This window comes from Acipenser ruthenus, unplaced genomic scaffold, assembly GCF_902713425.1.
Source record: "Acipenser ruthenus unplaced genomic scaffold, fAciRut3.2 maternal haplotype, whole genome shotgun sequence".
Taxonomy (NCBI): domain Eukaryota; kingdom Metazoa; phylum Chordata; class Actinopteri; order Acipenseriformes; family Acipenseridae; genus Acipenser; species Acipenser ruthenus.
In genome coordinates this window covers 212,077-235,446 of record NW_026707510.1, presented here as the reverse complement: position 1 = coordinate 235,446, position 23,370 = coordinate 212,077, and the positions used below count along the sequence as shown (strand labels likewise).

The 23,370-nt window shown below is 41.4% G+C and overlaps 1 protein-coding gene across 10 annotated transcripts in view; it reads left to right on the top strand.

The window, feature by feature from the left end:
• Nucleotides 1-6,087: 6,087 nt before the first annotated feature.
• LOC117410065 (uncharacterized) overlaps nucleotides 6,088-23,370 on the top strand; it is a 39,010-nt gene continuing 21,727 nt past the window's right edge. For 3 of the 10 annotated variants that reach the window (XM_059018876.1, XM_059018880.1, XM_059018872.1), the window contains exon 1: nucleotides 17,732-17,846. The gene's annotated coding sequence lies outside the window, so the exon portion shown is untranslated. Of the gene's footprint in view, nucleotides 6,665-9,690; nucleotides 9,806-17,730; nucleotides 17,847-23,370 lie in introns of those variants that run through there. The other 7 variants (XM_059018878.1, XM_059018877.1, XM_059018873.1 and 4 more) reach the window with 7 other exon arrangements.

Here is a 23,370-nt window from a genome sequence, read left to right as displayed (position 1 = left end):
ATCTATAACACTGCAGACCCGCAGGTCTGAGACAATAACACAGCACTAAACTGATCTCATATACTGTGTGTGTATCTATAACACTGCAGACCCGCAGGTCTGAGACAATAACACAGCACTAAACTGATCTCATATACTGTGTGTATATCTATAACACTGCAGACCCGCAGGTCTGAGACAATAACACAGCACTAAACTGATCTCATATACTGTGTGTATATCTATAACACTGCAGACCCGATGGTCTGAGACAATAACACAGCACTAAACTGATCTCATACAGTGCCTTGCGAAAGTATTCGGCCCCCTTGAACTTTGCGACCTTTTGCCACATTTCAGGCTTCAAACATAAAGATATGAAACTGTAATTTTTTGTGAAGAATCAACAACAAGTGGGACACAATCATGAAGTGGAACGAAATTTATTGGATATTTCAAACTTTTTTAACAAATAAAAAACTGAAAAATTGGGCGTGCAAAATTATTCAGCCCCCTTAAGTTAATACTTTGTAGCGCCACCTTTTGCTGCGATTACAGCTGTAAGTCGCTTGGGGTATGTCTCTATCAGTTTTGCACATCGAGAGACTGAAATTTTTGCCCATTCCTCCTTGCAAAACAGCTCGAGCTCAGTGAGGTTGGATGGAGAGCATTTGTGAACAGCAGTTTTCAGTTCTTTCCACAGATTCTCGATTGGATTCAGGTCTGGACTTTGACTTGGCCATTCTAACACCTGGATATGTTTATTTGTGAACCATTCCATTGTAGATTTTGCTTTATGTTTTGGATCATTGTCTTGTTGGAAGACAAATCTCCGTCCCAGTCTCAGGTCTTTTGCAGACTCCATCAGGTTTTCTTCCAGAATGGTCCTGTATTTGGCTCCATCCATCTTCCCATCAATTTTAACCATCTTCCCTGTCCCTGCTGAAGAAAAGCAGGCCCAAACCATGATGCTGCCACCACCATGTTGGACAGTGGGGATGGTGTGTTCAGGGTGATGAGCTGTGTTGCTTTTACGCCAAACATAACGTTTTGCATTGTTGCCAAAAAGTTCGATTTTGGTTTCATCTGACCAGAGCACCTTCTTCCACATGTTTGGTGTGTCTCCCAGGTGGCTTGTGGCAAACTGTAAACGACACTTTTTATGGATATCTTTAAGAAATGGCTTTCTTCTTGCCACTCTTCCATAAAGGCCAGATTTGTGCAGTATACGACTGATTGTTGTCCTATGGACAGAGTCTCCCACCTCAGCTGTAGATCTCTGCAGTTCATCCAGAGTGATCATGGGCCTCTTGGCTGCATCTCTGATCAGTCTTCTCCTTGTATGAGCTGAAAGTTTAGAGGGACGGCCAGGTCTTGGTAGATTTGCAGTGGTCTGATACTCCTTCCATTTCAATATTATCGCTTGCACAGTGCTCCTTGGGATGTTTAAAGCTTGGGAAATCTTTTTGTATCCAAATCCGGCTTTAAACTTCTCCACAACAGTATCTCGGACCTGCCTGGTGTGTCCCTTGTTCTTCATGATGCTCTCTGCGCTTTAAACGGACCTCTGAGACTATCACAGTGCAGGTGCATTTATACGGAGACTTGATTACACACAGGTGGATTCTATTTATCATCATTAGTCATTTAGGTCAACATTGGATCATTCAGAGATCCTCACTGAACTTCTGGAGAGAGTTTGCTGCACTGAAAGTAAAGGGGCTGAATAATTTTGCACGCCCAATTTTTCAGTTTTTTATTTGTTAAAAAAGTTTGAAATATCCAATAAATTTCGTTCCACTTCATGATTGTGTCCCACTTGTTGTTGATTCTTCACAAAAAATTACAGTTTCATATCTTTATGTTTGAAGCCTGAAATGTGGCAAAAGGTCGCAAAGTTCAAGGGGGCCGCATACTTTCGCAAGGCACTGTATACTGTGTGTATATCTATAACACTGCAGACCCGCAGGTCTGAGACAATAACACAGCACTAAACTGATCTCATACACTGTGTGTATATCTATAACACTGCAGATCTGAGACAATAACACAGCACTAAACTGATCTCATATACTGTGTGTATATCTATAACACTGCAGACCCGCAGATCTGAGACAATAACACAGCACTAAACTGATCTCATATACTGTGTGTATATCTATAACACTGCAGACCCGCAGGTCTGAGACAATAACACAGCACTAAACTGATCTCATATACTGTGTGTGTATCTATAACACTGCAGACCCGCAGGTCTGAGACAATAACACAGCACTAAACTGATCTCATATACTGTGTGTATATCTATAACACTGCAGACCCGCAGGTCTGAGACAATAACACAGCACTAAACTGATCTCATATACTGTGTGTATATCTATAACACTGCAGATCTGAGACAATAACACAGCACTAAACTGATCTCATACACTGTGTGTATATCTATAACACTGCAGACCCGCAGGTCTGAGACAATAACACAGCACTAAACTGATCTCATATACTGTGTGTATATCTATAACACTGCAGATCTGAGACAATAACACAGCACTAAACTGATCTCATATACTGTGTGTATATCTATAACACTGCAGACCTGCAGGTCTGAGACAATAACACAGCACTAAACTGATCTCATATACTGTGTGTGTATCTATAACACTGCAGACCCGCAGGTCTGAGACAATAACACAGCACTAAACTGATCTCATATACTGTGTGTATATCTATAACACTGCAGACCCGCAGGTCTGAGACAATAACACAGCACTAAACTGATCTCATATACTGTGTGTGTATCTATAACACTGCAGACCCGCAGGTCTGAGACAATAACACAGCACTAAACTGATCTCATATACTGTGTGTGTATCTATAACACTGCAGACCCGCAGGTCTGAGACAATAACACAGCACTAAACTGATCTCATATACTGTGTGTATATCTATAACACTGCAGATCTGAGACAATAACACAGCACTAAACTGATCTCATATACTGTGTGTATATCTATAACACTGCAGACCCGCAGGTCTGAGACAATAACACAGCACTAAACTGATCTCATATACTGTGTGTATATCTATAACACTGCAGACCCGCAGGTCTGAGACAATAACACAGCACTAAACTGATCTCATATACTGTGTGTATATCTATAACACTGCAGTCAGTTAATTTCACTCTGAATCATACAACTGAACATTAAGACATCAAGCCGTTTTTTTTTTTCGGTCTTGGCAGCTTGTAAACTCCAGCCTTGTGTTATGAGTCACACGGTGCTTGTATTGGTCTGTATTACTCTTCCTGTCACTCTGAATAGCAGTGCTGGGTTCTTGTCGAAGTTCTTGTTTTTTTTTTGTGGTTGCCATTTCCTGCTGCATCAGTTTCTTCACCCAAACGGGGGCGTTTCTGTGCTCAGGACAAAGAAAGTTATTAGAATTAGCCAGTGCTCTCTCAGGGTTGATAGACACAGCAGTCGAAAGGGGCGTCGCTGTGCTTGAGATATAAATACATCAGTCAGGCGTGGAAGAACCGTATTGTAAAAACACCGCAGAAGACGACCCACAAACTGACAGCCTTTTAACCTCTTTGAAGACCAAAACCATGCCGCTAGAAAGCAAAATCAAGTCAAAATCAAGTCTCTTACATGAGAGAGGACAGAACACAGCCTTGCGGATTGCTGCGAGAGATTCAATCTTCACCAGAACTGCAGATCTTCACACAGAGCTGGCTATTGAGGTGCTGGATGAACATCTTCTGAAGCTGAACAGAAAGTTTCAGAAGCTCTCCGGCATCACGGAGAATCCATTCGCCCGGCGGTACCCCCGACCCATCACAGCGCTGTACTGAACTCCATAACCGCCCCCCATCCATTCCAGCGCTGCATCTGTAATGCCTGTTCGAGATCAAGACGTCATCTCAATCCGCGATTTAAAATTTAAACCACGGCTTCAGAGTAATAAGGGAACTGTCTCGGGATCTGAACATGTTGCTCCTGGATTAAATCTGGTCGTCAGACAAGAAGCTCTGTGGAGGTTAGTGTAAAAAAAAGGGTGTGTGACTGTGAGCACGGTGTAGCGAGAGCAATGCAACCAGCCACACTGTGTAAGTGCGTTTTGAAGAATTATAAACATTTTAAATGCATGTAACAAATAAGTTATTTGTCACCAATTTACCTGGTCCCCTTATAGGCGCCGGAGAGGGGTGGGCTGCCTTTTAAAAAAGGGGAGGGGGGCTGCCCACCCACTTAACAGCGAGGGCGATAAGAAATATCTAAAATGTATTTTAATAGCTTGAGTCTCACAGTGACACGGATAAGTCAAATGAATCCACTACTGTGTTGATAGACAATAATCCTAACGTGTCGCTCGCTTCTACAGAGGTGCGCTTTTAACACATCACGTGGGAAAGGACGCGCGCAGAGAAGCCGGGTTTACGTGCGGTCGCTAGGGGCGCTGCATTCCTCATTTGGTAACACTACAGAACTGTTGACATATTTGTTACCATTTCATGTAATTTGTGTCCGACGCAGGGGGGGTGGTTAATACCTCCATAGGCTATAAAGGTACTTTGTAGACAGCTGTTTTAAATATTCTTTATAAGTACATTCTAAATGGTGTACATGGTAATTTTCTTTTTTGTTTGTTTGTTTTACAAAACAAGCATTGAATTTATTTTGAAGTAAATGAAACGATGTTTGTGGCATACCCTGCACTCACTATCCGACATTCAGATCACAAGCTCGTTATTACTTGTAGTGTAATAGTATTGTTGTTGCAAACTTGTAATAACCAGTAGCACGCTGAGCAGATTTAAATGACTTCACGCTCTGCTCCACGAGAGCGCTGAGCGACTTTTAAAAATGGCGAATAATAATGATTTGCTTGTTTGTGTTTCTGATGGTAGATAAAATGGCCCCGTGTGATGTTACTGGGCTCTATTCATCAAAGTGTCGGTGTTTAGAACTTTTTAAGAAATATTTTCCGACAATTCCTTGTTTTAGTGAGCGAGCCGTACCCCACAAACAGCAGCACCCCAAAGTGTAGCCCATTATAACCAATACAGAACACATGGAGCACGTCATTGGATGACCCATTTACCCCCCTTAGACGGCTTGCTCACTAAAATCGTTAGTGTTTTTGCAAAGAGGGGGTTATACCCTATCTAGGAATACCTCGATATTTAATGAGCAAGGCGTCTTAATGTGGGTTCAATGGGGCGAAACAAGCGGGTAATATAGGGTACCGCTATGCTGCTCATACAGATTTGTTATTAATATATTTTTTTTTTTTTTTTTTTTTTTAAAGAAGGAGCGATTATTTTTTAAATAGTAGCAATATATTAATTGAGCAAGATGTGTAAGTGTTTTGACACACACAGAAAAAGGACGCGCTGCTTTGTCAACTACACCGCGAATAAGGAACCGGGAATAAGTAACTTCCAGGTGGTAGCTGCGAGTTGGCAAATCGAATTTATAAACCGGACAAGACTGAACAGAGTAGGAGGAGCACACGTCTTATCGATACAGATCTAGAGTGACTAATTATTTTTCGACAACATTTTTTTAAAAAAATCAATCACATCTATATTTATTGGTTGTTTGTAATATTGAATCATTTATTTACAATATGAGCGCCAGTATGTAGATCTGAGAATACCGCCTCTGGAATAAATTAACAAAATGAAACAACTATGTACAATTAATCTGAATCGAATTCGCTTTTTAAAATGTGAAATCTGGTGACTTTCAACATCTCTACTGAGTGCAGGGAAATATTCTTAATTATGCGGTCTCCTGGGGGGGGGGGGGGGGGGGGGGGCTTTTACTTGACATTTCAGTGACGTGTCTACCTCCGCATGAGAGCTCAATCACTCGGAGATGAATGTAACATTAGTGCAATCACCAAAGCTTCCACTAGAAGGCGCTCTCGATGCTCTCAATGGCTTCCTGCATGTTTTTTTCTTTTTTGTTTTTTGTCTGAACAACTCAGGATCGTTTAGCCTTCAAACGGGGGCGTATTTAACAAAGCTATTCAAATTAGCCAGTCAAGACACAGCAGTCGAAAGGGGCGTCGCTGTGCTTGAGATGTAAATACATCACTCAGGCGTGGAAGAACCGTATTGTAAAAACACAGCAGAAGACGACCCACAAACTGGCAGCCTTTTAACCTCTTTGAAGACCAAAACCATACCACTAAGAAACAAAATTAAGGTCATCAAGGCGATTATCAGACCTACCTTAACCTATGCTTTCCCAGTCTGGAGTGGCTGCTTGGACTCAATGAGTCTCTTACTTGAGAGAGGACAGAACACAGCCTTGCGGATTGCTGCGAGAGATTCAATCTTCACCAGAGCTGCAGATCTTCACACAGAGCTGGATATTGAGGTGCTGGATGAACATCTTCTGAAGCTGAACAGAAAGTTTCAGAAGCTCTCCGGCATCACGGAGAATCCATTCGCCCGGGGGTACCCCCGACCCATCACAGCGCTGTAGTGAACTCCATAACCGCCCCCCATCCATTCCAGCGCTGCATCTGTAATGCCTGTTCGAGATCAAGACGTCATCTCAATCCGCGATTTAAAATTTAAACCACGGCTTCAGAGTAATAAGGGAACTGTCTCGGGATCTGAACATGTTGCTCCTGGATTAAATCTGGTCGTCAGACAAGAAGCTCTGTGGAGGTTAGTGTAAAAAAAAGGGTGTGTGACTGTGAGCACGGTGTAGCGAGAGCAATGCAACCAGCCACACTGTGTAAGTGCGTTTTGAAGAATTATAAACATTTTAAATGCATGTAACAAATAAGTTATTTGTCACCAATTTACCTGGTCCCCTTATAGGCGCCGGAGAGGGGGGGGCTGCCCACCCACATAACAGCGAGGGCGATAAGAAATATCTAAAATGTATTTTAATAGCTTGAATCTCACAGTGACACGGATAAGTCAAATGAATCCACTACTGTGTTGATAGACAATAATCCTAACGTGTCGCTCGCTGTGCTGCCAGCTTCTACAGAGGTGCGCTTTTAACACATCACGTGGGAAAGGACGAGGAGCCGGGTTTACGTGCGGTCGCTAGGGGCGCTGCATTCCTCATTTGGTAACACGACAGAACTGTTGACATATTTGTTACCATTTCATGTAATCACAACGCAGCACTGAACTCCATAACCGCCCCCCATCCATTCCAGCGCTACTGCTCCCGTTTTTTTTTTCTTTTTGAATGTGACATATGAGTGTTATTATTTCATATCAATTAGTAGATTATAATGTATTAGTTTATTAGCTGGATCAACTGTTTTTGTTATTTAAATATATAGTTGATCATTGAGTAAGCGAAATAAAATATAAACAAACGTCAAGTGCTTTTACACAAGGAAGTACAAAATGATACATATGTTCAACATTTGTAAATTATGTATTTACTTTACACACATTGTTAATTTAATATAAACACAATGTTAATGACAATTAAACTACAGTCGTTACACATGTAAGAAATCCTGGACTCTCCTGTTACGGACAACCTGCCCCTGCCCATATTCGGGCAATGCAGGATGATCTGTTCTGTGGTTCATGAGGTTGCTGTCCACGGGGCTCCTCCTCGAAATCCTCCAGGATTTGTCTTTGCACAGCAATGTTGTGCAAGACGCAGCGTGCCACAGTGATGTCACACACTCTCTTAGGTGCATACTGTAATGCACCTCCAGATGTGCGCAGACATCGAAAGCGCATCTTCAGCAGACCAGATGTTCTTTCTATTATATTTCTTGTTGCTGCGTGTGCCTCGTTGTATGCTTCCTCTTCTCGGTTTTGTGTGCAAAAGGTGTCATTAACCACTTCCTCAGTCCATACGTAAAATATATATTTTTTAAAAACATTTCAGAATTACATATTTCTATATGTAGGCCATGACTACTGTCACAGATATTGTTATTTTATTTATTAGCAGACAGTTGTAACAAAATATACATAGCCTACATTTGTTTACAAGAATTACAGTATATTACAGTATATTAAGCAAGTTCATATAAACAATAATAAGACCTAATATGAGCATGAAGTTTAACTAAGAAGTACAAGACAGCCTACTGATTGAATTAATTCAGTAGTTATTAATGGTATATCATTTTTAAACAGTTCTACATCACATGAACCATGTAATGTGTATCCATACAAGTATAACGAGTTTCATGAGAATATTCGTTTGTTTTTTGTTTCATTATTGACTAGATTGGAAACCCTAAGGAAATAATTTTACCTACCTAGTAAAACACCATCAGGAGGTCTGTCTATAGATGCTGGACTGGCTCAGGATATAAGAATCGTGGCACGATCCTGGGAAATTAGCACAAACATTGATGATACTGCAAGTGGCATCACAAACTACCTGCACGTTAATTGATGCCCCCCCCCCCCCGCGATTGATATAAACTGCGGTGCCTTCAGTCGGTTTACGTAATGGCACATGTGTGCAGTCTATTGCCCCCAATACTGAAGCGAATGAACTAATGGTTAAAAAATATTTTAAAAAATCGTTGTTTCGTAGCTGCCGTTGCTGTGTTCTCGGGAAAGAAATGTAATTGCGTGCCCGTCTCACCAAGCTTCTGTCACTTGATGAAGCACGCGTGACATTGTTGGCTGGCTCTCTCCATACAGATCCCCGCCCGGTCTCTGGAACGATCCAGTAGTGTAAAATCCAACTTTAATGTGCACTGGTATGGCACGAGATCTAGTGGTCTGGCTTTCCAGATCTCCCTTCAATTCCTCACACAGATGAAATATTGCAGCCTCGTGTTCTATAAGGTCAGATGCTGCGAGGGCTACAATTGTAAATGCATTTGCACTGGCATTTTCTGCCAAAACCGCAGCCCCTTCCATGTTCGGTCAGTGTTAAGAACAGCTGCAACGTGGTGTTAACTCGGACAGAAGAAATGGTCCTTCTTTGAACAAAAATGTTTGATATGCAAATTAGGAAACTGTCTTTCTTTTAGGATTTGTCCGATTGTGGAAAACAGTCGCGATTTGACATGCCATGACGTCACTCAGTTGTCGGAAGAGACATCCACATTTGATGAATCACAAACAGTTCTTAAACCGTTCTTAATCTGTTCATAATAACGATTTTTGAAACCGACACTGATGAATAGAGCCCACTGTCCCCTGCTGGACCTCGCTGAGTTCGGCGCTCTGTTTGGACTGAACCTCATATCTGACTGTGTTTAATACCGGCGTTAATAATGAAAATTATGAATAATACTAATACTACAAGCCTCATAATAATACATTAATAACTATAAAACAGCTCTACATTTAAAAACAATGAAATTAAATGAAACAAATTCGAAAACAACATTTTTTTTTTTACCATCTTATTTAGCCAATTTAACACATAACTTCATAAACCGGTTCATCGTTCTTGACAAACGTATTTGTCAGTCCTGCCTGTCCTCTCCACTTGTTTCCTGCAGGTGTCCATTCAGGCCGCTCACTGATCACTGATGAAAAATGCTCAGGAGCGCTCTGAGCTAAAAAAAAATGTTGCCACCTGTTACTGTAGCCCCTGACTGTTACACAATTAAGCAGGTAGGTATTTTATTTTAGCGTAACGACCTTGCGAGAATGTTGATCTGTTTCTTCTGTGCTCCTAGAGCCGCAGCGCCGTCTATTGCTGAAAAGCCGCACTGTTTCTGGAATGACGCAACTCATAATAATGTTTGTTTACACTGTACTTTACAGTCAAATTTAAACTACGCAACAGCGCCATTTTATGAAGAACTAAAAGAGGCTGAAAAGAATCTCAGTGAAAACATTTTCCAAAAAAAGGTACGTGTAGAGGAATGTGTGTAAGTGTTTGTAACGCTGAGAAATGAGTGTGTGAGGTCATTGAGGCGAGGCTGACACTGGCTGTTGGCAATTCAAATGTGTAAACGAGAAGGAACCTAACATATATAAGTTCTGTTCTTTACAGAAGTGAAACTAAAAAACTCAGCACCGCCATTTTGTAACCAGAGCGCGTTGACTAATGAAAATCCAGAAGCTGGGCGACCACCTGGGAGTTGGTTCCTTATTCCCGGTTCCTTATTCGCGGTGTAGTTGACAAAGCAGCGCGTCCTTTTTCTGTGTGTGTCAAAACTCTTACTCAATTAATATATTGCAACTATTTAAAAAATAATCGCTCCTTTAAAAAAAAAAAATAAATAACAAATCTGTATGAGCAGCATAGCGGTACCCTATATTACCCGCTTGTTTCGCCCCATTTAACCCACATTAAGACGCCTTGCTCATTAAATATCGAGGTATCCCTAGATAGGGTATAACCCCCTTTTTGCAAAAACACTAACGATTTTAGTGAGCGAGCCGTACCCCACAAACAGCAGCACCCCAAAATTGTAGCCCATTACAACCAATACAGAACGCACGGGGGCACGTCTTTGGATGCCTCGTGTACCCTCTTAGAAGGCTCGCTCACTAAAATCTTTAGTGTTTTTGCAAAGAGGAGATGATAACCTATCTAGGGATACTTCGATATTAAATGGGGCGAAACAAGCGGGTAATACAGGGTACCGCTATGCTGCTCATACAGATTTATTAATTTTTTATTTTTTTTAAAGGAGCGATTATTTTTTAAATAGTTGCAATATATTAATTGAGCAAGATGTGTAAGTGTTTTGACACACACAGAAAAAGGACGCGCTGCTTTGTCAACTACACCGCGAATAAGGAACCGGGAATAAGTAACTTCCAGGTGGTAGCTGCGAGTTGGCAAATCGAATTTATAAACCGGACAAGACTGAACAGAGTAGGAGGAGCACACGTCTTATCGATACAGATCTAGAGTGACTTATTATTTTTCGACAACAATTTTTTAAAAAAATCAATCACATCTATATTTATTGGTTGTTTGTAATATTGAATAATTATTTACAATATGAGCGCCAGTATGCAGATCTGAGAATAACGCCTCTGGAATAAATTAACAAAATGAAACAACTATGTACAATTAATCTGAATCGAATTCGCTTTTTAAAATGTGAAATCTGGTGACTTTCAACATCTCTACTGAGTGCAGGGAAATATTCTTAATTATGCGGTCTCCTGGGGGGGGGGGGGGGGCTTTTACGTGATTATTTCAGTGACGTGTCTACCTCCGCATGAGAGCTCAATCACTCTGAGATGAATGTAACATTAGTGCAATCACCAAAGCTTCCACTAGAAGGCGCTCTCGATGCTCTCAATGGCTTCCTGCTTGTTTTTTTCTTTTTTGTTTTTTGTCTGAACATTAACACCTTTTTTTTTTTTTTTTTTTTTTTTTTTTTTTTCTTTTTCGGTCTTGTCAGCTTGTAAACTCCAGCCTTGTGTTGTGAGTCACACGGTGCTTGTATTGGTCTGTATTACTCGGAATAGCAGTGCTGGGTTCTTGTCGAAGTTCTTGTTTTTTTGTGGTTGCCATTTCCTGCTGCATCAGTTTTTTCACCCAGTGCGTAACTCAGGATCGTTTAGCCTTCAAACGGGGGCGTTTCTGTGCTTAAGACAAACAAAGCTATTCAAATTAGCCAGTGCTCTCTCAGGGTTGATAGACACAGCAGAAGAACATAAGAAAGTTTCCAAACGAGAGGAGGCCCCATTCGGCCCATCTTGCTCGTTTGGTTGTTAGTAGCTTATTGATCCCAGAATCTCATCAAGCAGCTTCTTGAAGGATCCCAGGGTGTCAGCTTCAACAACATTACTGGGGAGTTGGTTCCAGACCCTCACGATTCTCTGTGTAAAAAAGTGCCTCCTATTTTCTGTTCTGAATGCCCCTTTATCTAATCTCCATTTGTGACCCCTGGTCCTTGTTTCTTTTTTCAGGTCCCCTGGGTCGACATTGTCTATACCTTTTAGGATTTTGAATGCTTGAATCAGATCGCCGCGTAGTCTTCTTTGTTCAAGACTGAACAGATTCAATTCTTTTAGCCTGTCTGCATACGACATGCCTTTTAAACCCGGGATAATTCTGGTTGCTCTTCTTTGCACTCTTTCTAGAGCAGCAATATCCTTTTTGTAACGAGGTGACCAGAACTGAACACAATATTCTAGGTGAGGTCTTACTAATGCATTGTAAAGTTTTAACATTACTTCCCTTGATTTAAATTCAACACTTCTCACAATATATCCGAGCATCTTGTTGGCCTTTTTTTATAGCTTCCCCACATTGTCTAGATGAAGACATTTCTGAGTCAACATAAACTCCTAGATCTTTTTCATAGATTCCTTCTTCAATTTCAGTATCTCCCATATGATATTTATAATGCACATTTTTATTGCCTGCGTGCAATACTTTACACTTTTCTCTATTAAATTTCATTTGCCATGTGTCTGCCCAGTTCTGAATGCTGTCTACATCATTTTGAATGATCTAGACAGCAGAAGACGTCCCACAAACTTGCAGCTTTGTAACCGCTTTTAAGACCCAAACCATGCCGCTTCCTGCAGTGATTTAAAAGAGAAAGAGAAAAGATGAAAAGAGAAACGACAGGTGCGTTATTTAAACAGATGCAGCAGCGTGCGGGGGACGTGCCAGGCTGGGTTTTAAATTTGTATAAAGATTGTTTGTTAAGCTTCTAAGGTTCGATTTTTTTCTTAAAAATAATAATAAGCCAGTCCTCTTCAGGTAGTTTCAATCAAAAGAGTTTTATTCAGGAGTAGAGCAAATTGAGTGTGATACTGACACTGAACCCAAGGTGAGCTGCCCTGTATTATTATTATTTATTTCTTAGCAGACACCCTTATCCAGGACGACTTACAATTGTTACAAGATATCACATTATTTTTACATACAATTCCCCATTTATACAGTTGGGTTTTTACTGGAGCAATCTAGGTAAAGTACCTTGCTCAAGGGTACAGCAGCAGTGTCCCCCACCTGGGATTGAACCCACGACCCTCTGGTCAAAGAGTCCAGAGCCCTGACCACTACTCCACACTGCTGCCCAGCCTCAAAACAATAATTATAGACATTCATGGGGTTTCTATGCAAGTTTTTTTTTTTTTTTTAAAGACATTTACACGAGAGAAATGTCTTGTGTAAAATGCTTTTCTGGGTTTCCATTCGCTCAGTTTATTTCACTTGAGTAAACCCGGCTTTTCACCCGACGTCATGCAAATGAATGGGAAAGGTGGGGGCTGATACGTAAATTGGCTATGTAAATTCTGTGAAAATGTGGTTTCCATGTGCAGAGACCTGCTACACGAGTGAATCTAAGCTGCTGTAATAAAGCAAAATACCTTGTGCCTGGCTGGTTAATAATGTGTTTTACTGCTCTTGCCCAAATTGTTTTTCAAATGTCATTAGGAGTGAATACTGTTTCAACTAATGTATCTTACGACTCATTAATTAAAAATAAACTCAGAGGTATAAAATGAAACTGACCAACAGGTATTGCAGATCACCATGGCTGAAAACCGGCGGAGATGGTATATATATCTCCCTTTCATTCAGGCAATACAGCATATAGGGGATCAGGTGATGCTGCGTATACTACCCTGGCTTAGAAACCCTACCGGTCTGGACAGCTGACAGCTGCTGAGGAAGCATTCAACACCACGCTTGGGCAAATACGGGTAGTGAGAACTGAAAACCCACAAGAGATCTGCAACATGACAGACAAGACACAGCAAAACAAAATAATAAAAAAATAACCGTCCGCATTATCATGAAGGTGAACGACTCCACTGCTAACCATAAAATCGCCCATCAGCCACTACTTTCTGCCGTCTTGGAATCCACAGTAACAACTGACCTGCTCCCTTGCAATATTTATAGTTAAGGATAAACACGCTCATTAACATTTACACATGAAATGCAGGTTTCCATGTGAAACTGGACGTGGATTTTCCCATGTGTTTTGTCATTTACACAAGTAAATGAGATTTACCCAGTAGTGTGGAGTAGTGGTTAGGGCTCTGGACTCTGGAGGGTCGTGGGTTCAATCCCAGGTGGGGGACGCTGCTGCTGTACCCTTGAGCAAGGTACTTTACCTAGATTGCTCCAGTAAAAACCCAACTGTATAAATGGGGAATTGTATGTAAAAATAATGTGAAATAATGTGATATCTTGTAACAATTGTAAGTCGCCCTGAATAAGGGTGTCTGCTAAGAAATTAATAATAATAATCCCTCTCTTTGGTCTTTTTTTTTCGGCCACAAACCTGATTTACCTGAGTAATTCTCCCAAACGTGCACGCGCATCGCCATTTCACGTGTAAATTGACCCGCATGGAAACCCCATGATTGATATAGTGAGCAGGTTACCTCCCACAGGACCTGGGGTCCCACCTATAAGAGGTGCAGCCTAATCATTCGTACCAACAGCAAAGCTGACCCCCTGCCCCCGCCCCCGCCCCCGCCCCCCCCCCATAGGAGATTGAGTCCTGTGCCCTATATTGCGTTATTTAAAAAGAAGTTTGTGCTTCGCACATTTCATCACAAGTGGTTTTTAAGCAGAAGTTTCATGTCTAGTTTTATCAGGAAGACTTGACTTGTTTTGGTATTTTTGTAGAGATCACATCTTGTGACACATGACGACGGGACCCAAGGTTATAGCAGTTAATCACATAGCAGTGATATGTCTGCATGCAGAGTGGAAACGCTTTACAATGTTCAGAGGCAGAGTTTCAATCATTTCACACTCCTTTACCATTTAAAGGGGCACCATTATTACAATGCATATAAACCCTTACAAGCTACCAGAAATGGTGCGTTTTGGTTTTTGTCATATTAGTTAGTGGCTGATGCTCAGTGAATGCTTGTATTTAACACGTTTTCTTGAATGATCTTGTATTAAGTGCAGGGTGCCAATATTTTTGTCTGTGACCTGTGATAAATCTACTTTTTAAAAGGTTGAGAATATACATTATGTTATTCTGAATTTTACAACTGATGCTTGAAAATGTATTTTATTACATTTTTTTGCCTAGCTTTCTAAAATTCTCTTACCACTTATCATGACAGCTAAACAATAAACACTATTCAAAAGGAGGAACTACATAGAAGAGAATTAAACAGAAACCAACAAAAAGGAAGTTATACCGCATGACACCCCCCTTATCAGCCTCTAAATCAGTCCTATAAGGTTCATAGCAGCTTCACCGCAAGCTGCTGCACTAGCTTCTTTAAGCTGATGCTTGTTTCCGACTCAAACAGCAGATATGTTGTGGGTTTCTAGTTGAGACTGAAACTCTCACACAATGTTGAAACTGTACGCTTGCTTGTGGTGAGGTGTCTCTGACTCCAGGATGGGAGGGCAGAATGAAGAGGGGCGTGTCTGTGAGCAGTGTGCCAGTACTTTTGTCTGTGACCTGTAATAAATATACTTTTTTTAAAAGGTTGAGAATATACGTTGTTTTGAATAGATTGTAGATTTTCTTTTTGATGCTTGAACATGTATTTTCTTAGTTCTACCACGTGACACTCCCTCAATGATTACCAGCCTCTACATCTGTCCTTTAGTCTAAGGTTCATTGTATCAGCTCCACCGAAAGCTCTGCACTAGCTTGGGTAAACAGTCCTGTGGTTGGACATCTGCCACCTACAGCATGTGACGTGTCTACCTCTGCATGAGAGCTCATATCACTCTGAGATAAGGTTGAAACATTTTAATATTTAATGGTAGCTACTGAGTCAACATTTACATTGTAACATTTAAAACAATCTTTTAAATTGTAACAAACAAGGGTCATTTAAATGTGTTGGCTGAAAAACGTAACAAGCAGACAAAACTGATTAAAAAACAAGTTTGAATGACAAATTCGGCAACTTTGATGAGTTTTGTAAATGTTTAAAACTTGGGTTCATACAGTAATTAAACGGACTGTGTTGTATAACGTTATGCTGACTTTGAAAAACAAAATGTTAAAACACACACAATCACACACACACACACACACACACAATCACACACACACACACACACACACACACACACACACACACACACACACACACACACACACACACACACAATAGGCTAATTATCTGGCCCGTGAGCAGAAAACGAGTTATTTGTTGAAGGCCAGTCTCGTGCATCTTGTTGCAGTTTCAGCACTCGTGGTTTGTCTTTGTGGTGTAAAAACCTCTTCATATGGACGGAGTTTGGTGGAATTGACAAAAAGCAGCGTGCAATTTTTGCCATGTTTGGGAATTTGATTTCAGACTTCACCCAGAAATCAACAACATTGACATTTTTGTCACTTTCAGCGGCATGGTGCTTGTAAGATTCAATTTCATCTCCACAGCTTGTGAAATCAGTGATTGCATCTCGTGGCTAAGATGTGACATCCAAGACTGACACCATGATAAATATAAGATCTGTTATTAGTTGTAGTTTTATTATTGTTGCAGGCATTTCTATGTAGTTGTCTATGGTTTCTACATGATAAAAGCTGTGAAGAGTAATGTCAAGTTTTTCATGGTAGGCAGTCAAATACACGATTTCCGTGAAATTCGTGAAACCGTGAATTTTCTGTGGCCCTAGTTATGATTCACACGGTGGTCTTATTAGTTAGCTTTACAGTTCATTTCACTTTGAATCATACCAGTGAGACCCCTGCTGACAAACCTTGGGATTGATGAAAATCCTTGGCCTAGACCACTACATTTTGGTTTTGATTTTTGCTCATGGCTGACAGCTATGCCTGACCTGGACTTAAGGGCTATGCACACAGGGAGCGAAGTAAACGACACGAATACAGCATGAGTACATAAAAAAGAACAAAAAAACAATAATAATAATAAAATCTTCAGTTAGAGTGTGAATGTGAGTATTATTATTATTGGTCTCTCCTTCGACTCTGTCCGAGTTATGACATGTTGTGTACAGAAACACAGGAGGCTCCCGCAGACACACCGTCAGTTTGCGACAGCAAGGCAATTCTGTCTTTGGAGTAAGGGGGGAGTTTGCGTAGCAGCTACAGGAATATAGAATGGTAATGTACACCTCTTCATTGTGACACCCCCCCCCCCCCCAGAAAAAAAAAATATGAAAATGAAATAATCCACCTGGACTGTTGTATTGGATTTACCGCTGTATCATGATAAAGGGTTTCGCAGCCTCTCATACAATAACACACTTAATCTGCACAAAGAATCCACTGCACGGCCGTGAGACTCTCACAATTGTGAAAAACCGTGAGTTTCACGAGTCAACCTTGAGACTTGACATGCATGCTGGATGGCAATGCTGGGTGTGCTTGTTATTTTTTATTTTTGAGGCTTGCAGTTTCCTGCTGAGGTTTCTTATCGTGGTGTTTGCCATTTCCTGCTCTACATGTTTTTCAGCGGTGCTTCTCAGACTCAAACTCACAACTCTGTTTAACGCACGGAAAGTCAAGGGCCCTCCTGTGTGTTTTCTTCATTTTAGTGATCCTCTGTGTAAAACCATTTTAATACCTTAATCTGACTCTCCTCTCTAACCTTCACCTGATCAATATTGAGAGAAGCGTGTAGATCATCACCTTATTAATTACTGTCAAGCTGGGTTCTTGAGTGCTTGTCAAAACCCTGCATTTTGTTCTCATAAAGGGCCAGTCTCCGTGCTTGAGACACAGTTTGAAATTTTCTGTTGTGGGTTTCTTAGTTTCAGAATGAAACTCACACCTGGTATTTTGAAACTTTAGGTTTGGCTTGTGGTGAGGCATTTCTGTGTTTATCATTTAACTCAGGATTGGAGGTTAGTGTGAGAGGCGTGTCTGTGAGCAGGCTGTAACTAGAGCTGTGCTAAACAAACACGCAATGTAAATTAGAGATCTGCTTGAAGTCTGAACTTGTTTTCCGCTGTTTTGAACACAGAGAGAGAATCAGAAACAGGGTAGAATTACCAGAGAGAAAGGTAAGAATGAGAATTCATGTGTTTTAGTTTTGGGCAGCTCAGTGGAGGGCTTGGGTGTGAGAAACATTTGGGTTTATATTTATGGATGTATTACCTTAACTTAACCCTCAGCTCTAAACTTCACATTATCAGTAATAAAGGTTCTTGCTGGAAACAAATTATAATTTAACTATAGCTGATTCGATGAGAAGCTCCACTGTTCACCGTTTCTGTGTCTTCCTGGTTTTGTAACCGCAGTCCGATGTAATCAGTGACATGGGGACGTTTTGTAAGTCATTTCTTTAAGTCACATGACCCCGCAGTAGTTATGGGAACCTGCTGGTAAGGATTTTTGTCTATGTATTTCCCTGAACTTGGCCCGAAATACACCATGTAGGGAGTGACTGTTTTTTCATAACTCCGAGTGCAGCTGTGACCTCGGGACAGACAACACTTTTGTTTTTACATAAATTGTTTCTGCTTAATAAGCTGTTTTGAGCCTATGTACAAACCATAATCAAACCAATTCAAACTGGTTTAAAATCCCTTACTTTTGTTAAAAGTGACATGCTGTAACTTTAGGTACAGTGCCTGTAGAAAGTCTACACCCCCTTTCAAAATGTTCACCTTTTGTTGCCTTATAGCCTGGAGTTAAAATGCATTAAAATATATATTTTTTCATTTATCTGCACATCCTACCCCCCTCTCAAGTGAAAAAATATTCTAGAAATTTGTAGAAAATTAATTAAATAAAAACTGAAATAGCTTGGCTGTATAAGTGTCCACCCCCCTTGTAATAGCAATCCTAAAGTAGCTCAGGTTTAACCAGTCGCCTTCAGAATCACACACCAAGTTAAGTGGCCTCCACCTGTGTTAAATTGTAGTGATTCAAGTGATTTCAGGATAAATTCAGCAGTTCCTGTAGGCTCCCTCTGCTGGGTAGTGCATTTCAAAGCAAAGACTCAACCATAAGCACCAAGGCGCTTTCAAAAGAACTCCGGGACAAAGTTGTTGAAAGGCACAGATCGGGATGGGTATAAAAAAATATCAAAGGCCTTGAATATCCCTTGAGCACGGTCAAGACGATTATTAAGAAGTGGAAGGTGTATGACACCACCAAGACCCTGCATAGATCAATTTATACGGTTGGGTTTTTACTGGAGGAATCTAGGTAAAGTACCTTGCTCAAGGGTACAACAGCAGTGTCCTCCACCTGGGATTGAACCCACGACCCTCCGGTCAAGAGTCCAGAGCCCTAACCACTACTCCACACTGCTGATGCATGAAAACATTTTTTTGATTGACTTTAGCTGAAGAAGATTAATTATTTTTAAGAAGAAATACGAACCTCTTACAACTATTAAATGTATTGCTTTTGATCAACAGAATATGTTTTTCTTGTAGTGCCACCAGTAGTATGCAGTCTTCTTTGAAACATTTTGATTTTAACAAGTAGCATCCTGCCCATTGTGTAAAGCGCTTGGTACAGTGGTAATGCAACAACTGTGAAGGATAGACTACCCACAGTACAGGAGTCAAATCCCAGCTCCTGTTTTTTATACCTTCCAACTGGACCGATTTGGCCGGTACGAGACGGACTGTATTATTTTAGTGCTTGATCCTCACTGCTTCATCGTGTGTATGGAATTTAGAAATCCAAGTAGGCTGACAGGGACTCTACTTTGTTGTGATAAAACCCGTCAAAAACACGTGTTTCTATGAAATGTCACGAAAATTTGAAACCTGTACCACTACAAAAAAAAAAAAAAATAGAAAACCTGACTAAATCACAATCCAGGTGAATACAGCCATTACCTCGATACACTAACCCCCCTCTGTAAAATAAACACTGATCAATTCTGAAAAACATAACACCGCATTCCTGCCTGCAGCTGTATTTTTAAAATGTTTTGTTTTTATAGTTCTCATTTACAGTGAGAGGAAAAGTAATGACTGAAGCACGCAGTTAGAAATTCTTATCATACAGGCACACAAAACTATTTTCTTAAGAAACGAAACAGCATACTTCAAAAAAAAAAAAATTATGGTATGTATTTAATGAAACTGCATTTGCATTTCGGTACTGAGAACCAGTCAATGTGAAACCAGCCTGAGCTAAACCAAGCTTCTGGGTTGAATGACTCTACAGGGCTCTAAAGCAGTTTGAAATAAATGATGGTAGTAAGTAAGGTTTTTTTAAGGTTAATAAACACTTAGGAATTTTTATGCCAGTCTCTTACTTGGAAAGTACCTAGGACTCAAGATGAGTGGCTCGTACAAACAGTTTCTGTATTGTAATAACAAAAGTAAAACTGTAAAAGATTAAACACTCCCTAAATGATTACCAGCCTCTGTTCTTTTGGCCCTGTCCACACTATGCCTTTAAACCGTATTAGTTGCCTTTAAACCGGCTTAAAAGTGCTAAATCCGGTGAGCGTCTACACTGCGCAGCGTTTAATACCAGACTCGAGAACCGGACTCCAGACCACCTCGGGGGTGTTTAGTCTCCAGTCCAGTTCTACATTGGGTCGCATCCGGTAGTGTGGTTTGTCAGAAGTGTGGGCGCTGTAATGCCAAACTACATTTGTTTGTGTGTCCTCCAATATCCCAAAATGCTTTCTGATATGTTTTGGCATGTGGACATTACAAATACAGCACTCCGGACAGGAGCCTGAAGAAGCTGAGAACGACTACCCAATACTGCTGTACCGTATACAATACCTGGGGCTTGTTGTAAAATGTTGGATCGCGGACCGACGTGATCAAGGCACATTGATATCTGGAGCGATGAAATCGGTCAAGGAGAACTTCAGAGTTCAAAACGAAACGCACACATTATGATAAAATGTACCTTGTGTTTTTAAGAAACAAAGTCATAACGTTCATGCTAAGAAGCGCCGTGTCTTCCGTCAGCACGGGCTCCATATGTGCCGGGTTGTAAACATAAAATCCCGTGCATGGGGGATTAATGTCACATGCAGTCCCACAGTCCATTGCGCTGCTAGGAACATTTTAAAAGTGTGTGGACGCAGTAAGCCCGACTAAATGTCAAACGGTACTCCAGTGTGGACGCTTTGAGCTGGATTAATTCAAACGTTTTTGAGTACAGTTCTCCAGATCGGTTATGTAGTGTGGACACGGCCTCAGTCTAAAGCCCCTTTCACACTGGCATGTGGACCCAGTGTCATGCGGGTCGGCAACCCGATTTCACACAGCTTTTGATAAAGCGGGGTCGACCTGGGTGACAGACACTGGTTAAATTAAAGATAATGCCGTGTATAGGCTGGTTCATACACCAATCAATTTATAACGCTGACTCGGGAGGGGTGAAGATGAACCCACGCTGTCCTCCAAAGCGTGCGCCGTCAGCCGCCCGCATCTTTACACTCTGCAGACTCACCGTGCAGCCGCCTCAGAGCTACAGCGTCGGAGGACAACGCAGCTTACAGGCAAGCCCGCAGGCGCCCGGCCAGACCACAGGGGGGCGCTGGTGCGCGGTGAATAGACGACCCCCTGGCTGACCTAAACGCTCGGCCAATTGAGCGCCGCCCCCTGGGAGCTCCCGTCCACGGTCAGCCGTGGAATAGCCTGGACTCGAAACGGCGACCTCCAGGCTATAGGGGGCGCATCCTGCACTCCACGCGGAGCGCCTTTACTGGATGCGCCACTTGGGAGCCACAACTATCTATTGTATCTGCCGTCTGTCTCACAACTGCGCACGCGTGCACGTGAAGTGCAGGATACTTCACAACTCCTCGATCGGCCATGGCAGTGGCATACAAATGAATCCCGCGGGACAGCCTGTTGACAAATACCACGTATATCTGGTGTTGCAAGTTCTTTTTGTGTAGCTAGCCACTGTAACTCTCACTGCCAGAATATAAAACATTCACGTATGTGATTTGTAGCAACGCACCACATTCAGAAAGGAGACATCCACAAGATTTGAAATGAACAATTCTTTAATGCATTTTGACAAATGAATATGCCCGTAATGAAACGTAAAATTATTTTGCCCATGGCCTTGTCCATTGGAGCTCGGTAGCCGCCCTGAACTATGATGTAATGCATATTGATTGAATGATGACTAATGCCAGCAGACAGGACAAGTGGCACTCTGGGTCACCTTCCCCCTAGACAAGGCACGCTGCACGGAGGAGGCAGGGAGGAGGAGGAGGAGGGGGACCAAACAGAGAAACGACGAGGAGGCGTAGACGAGAGGGCTATTCATAGGAACAGTGTGATTAGTGGGTGGATTCCCCTTTTAGAAACACAACATATTTTCCAAGGTAAAGCGAAAAGAAAAAAAAAATTAAAAAACAGGAAAAATTAGGTCAGAAAGAGCTGCTCGATGTTAAATTCTAAAAACAAAACAGATTTTAAAAAATACACATTTTTATTTATGTCTTTGAATACATGGCTTTAGGGTTAATATTGCTATACATTTTCATTCTTAAATTCCGACAAGAAATCCCCTAAAACCTGGTTTCAAATTAAAGTAAATCATGCCGTGAGTGATGAAAATAACATAAAAAGTGTAAAGATGAGCAATTGTAGCCAAGGTGTTTTTAAACTGTTTATTTTGTAAAAAAAAAAAATATATATGCCTCTGGCTTACCTGTATAAACGTCACTGCTGTTTTTTGTGTTTTGTTTTTTGCGCTAACACTGGAAATGAGATTTTACCGAATGTGGACACCACGTAGTTAGCTGACAAACAATATACATTACCAGATGGCAGCGGACTTCACCCAAAAATACCCTTCCATTATCGGTAACTGCTTAATCCTATAGAGCAGGGGTGCGCAATTCCGGTCCTGGAGGGCTGGTGTCCCTCCTGGCTTTTGTTCCAACCTTGCCCTAAATTACTTAATTGGACCAATTATTACCAATTATTGGTCTAATTAAGTAATTTAGAGAACAGTTGGAACAAAAGCCAGAAGGGATCCGGCCCTCCAGGACCGGAATTGTGTACCCCTGCTATAGAGGGTGAGGGGGCAAGGCAGGACTACACCCTGGACAGGACGCCAGTCCATTGCAGGGCAACTAAGGGACAATTTAGAGAGGCCAATCCACCTAGCCAACATGTCTTTGTTGAAGGAGGAAACCTCCATGTAGGAGGAAACCCAAGCGAACACGAGGAGAACATGTAAACTCCACACAGGCAGACCTCTGAGGCTGGAATCGAACCCAGGACCCAGGTGTCGTTTAGCAACTGACATGCCCGGAGGTGTCAGCAGAAACATTCGTTTTAAGTTAGCATTTACAGTAAAACGGGAAATTGTGGCTGGTATTGAATTCGGCGGATTTGCTACCTTGTGGTATTGACGGTTTTTGAGTTGGCGTTTTTCACTTCACATTTTTTGCACTGAAGGGTTACATTTGTAATAAAAATAATTAGCTATAATGCTGCGTGCACTTGAAATGTGAAAGAGGAACTTTGTAAGAAACACGTTTCTCAGAGCCTTGCAAAATAACACATAGCAGGGTAAATGGGACGCTGTCCGATGTAGTTGCTTATGAGTGTGTATGCAAACTAAATCAAA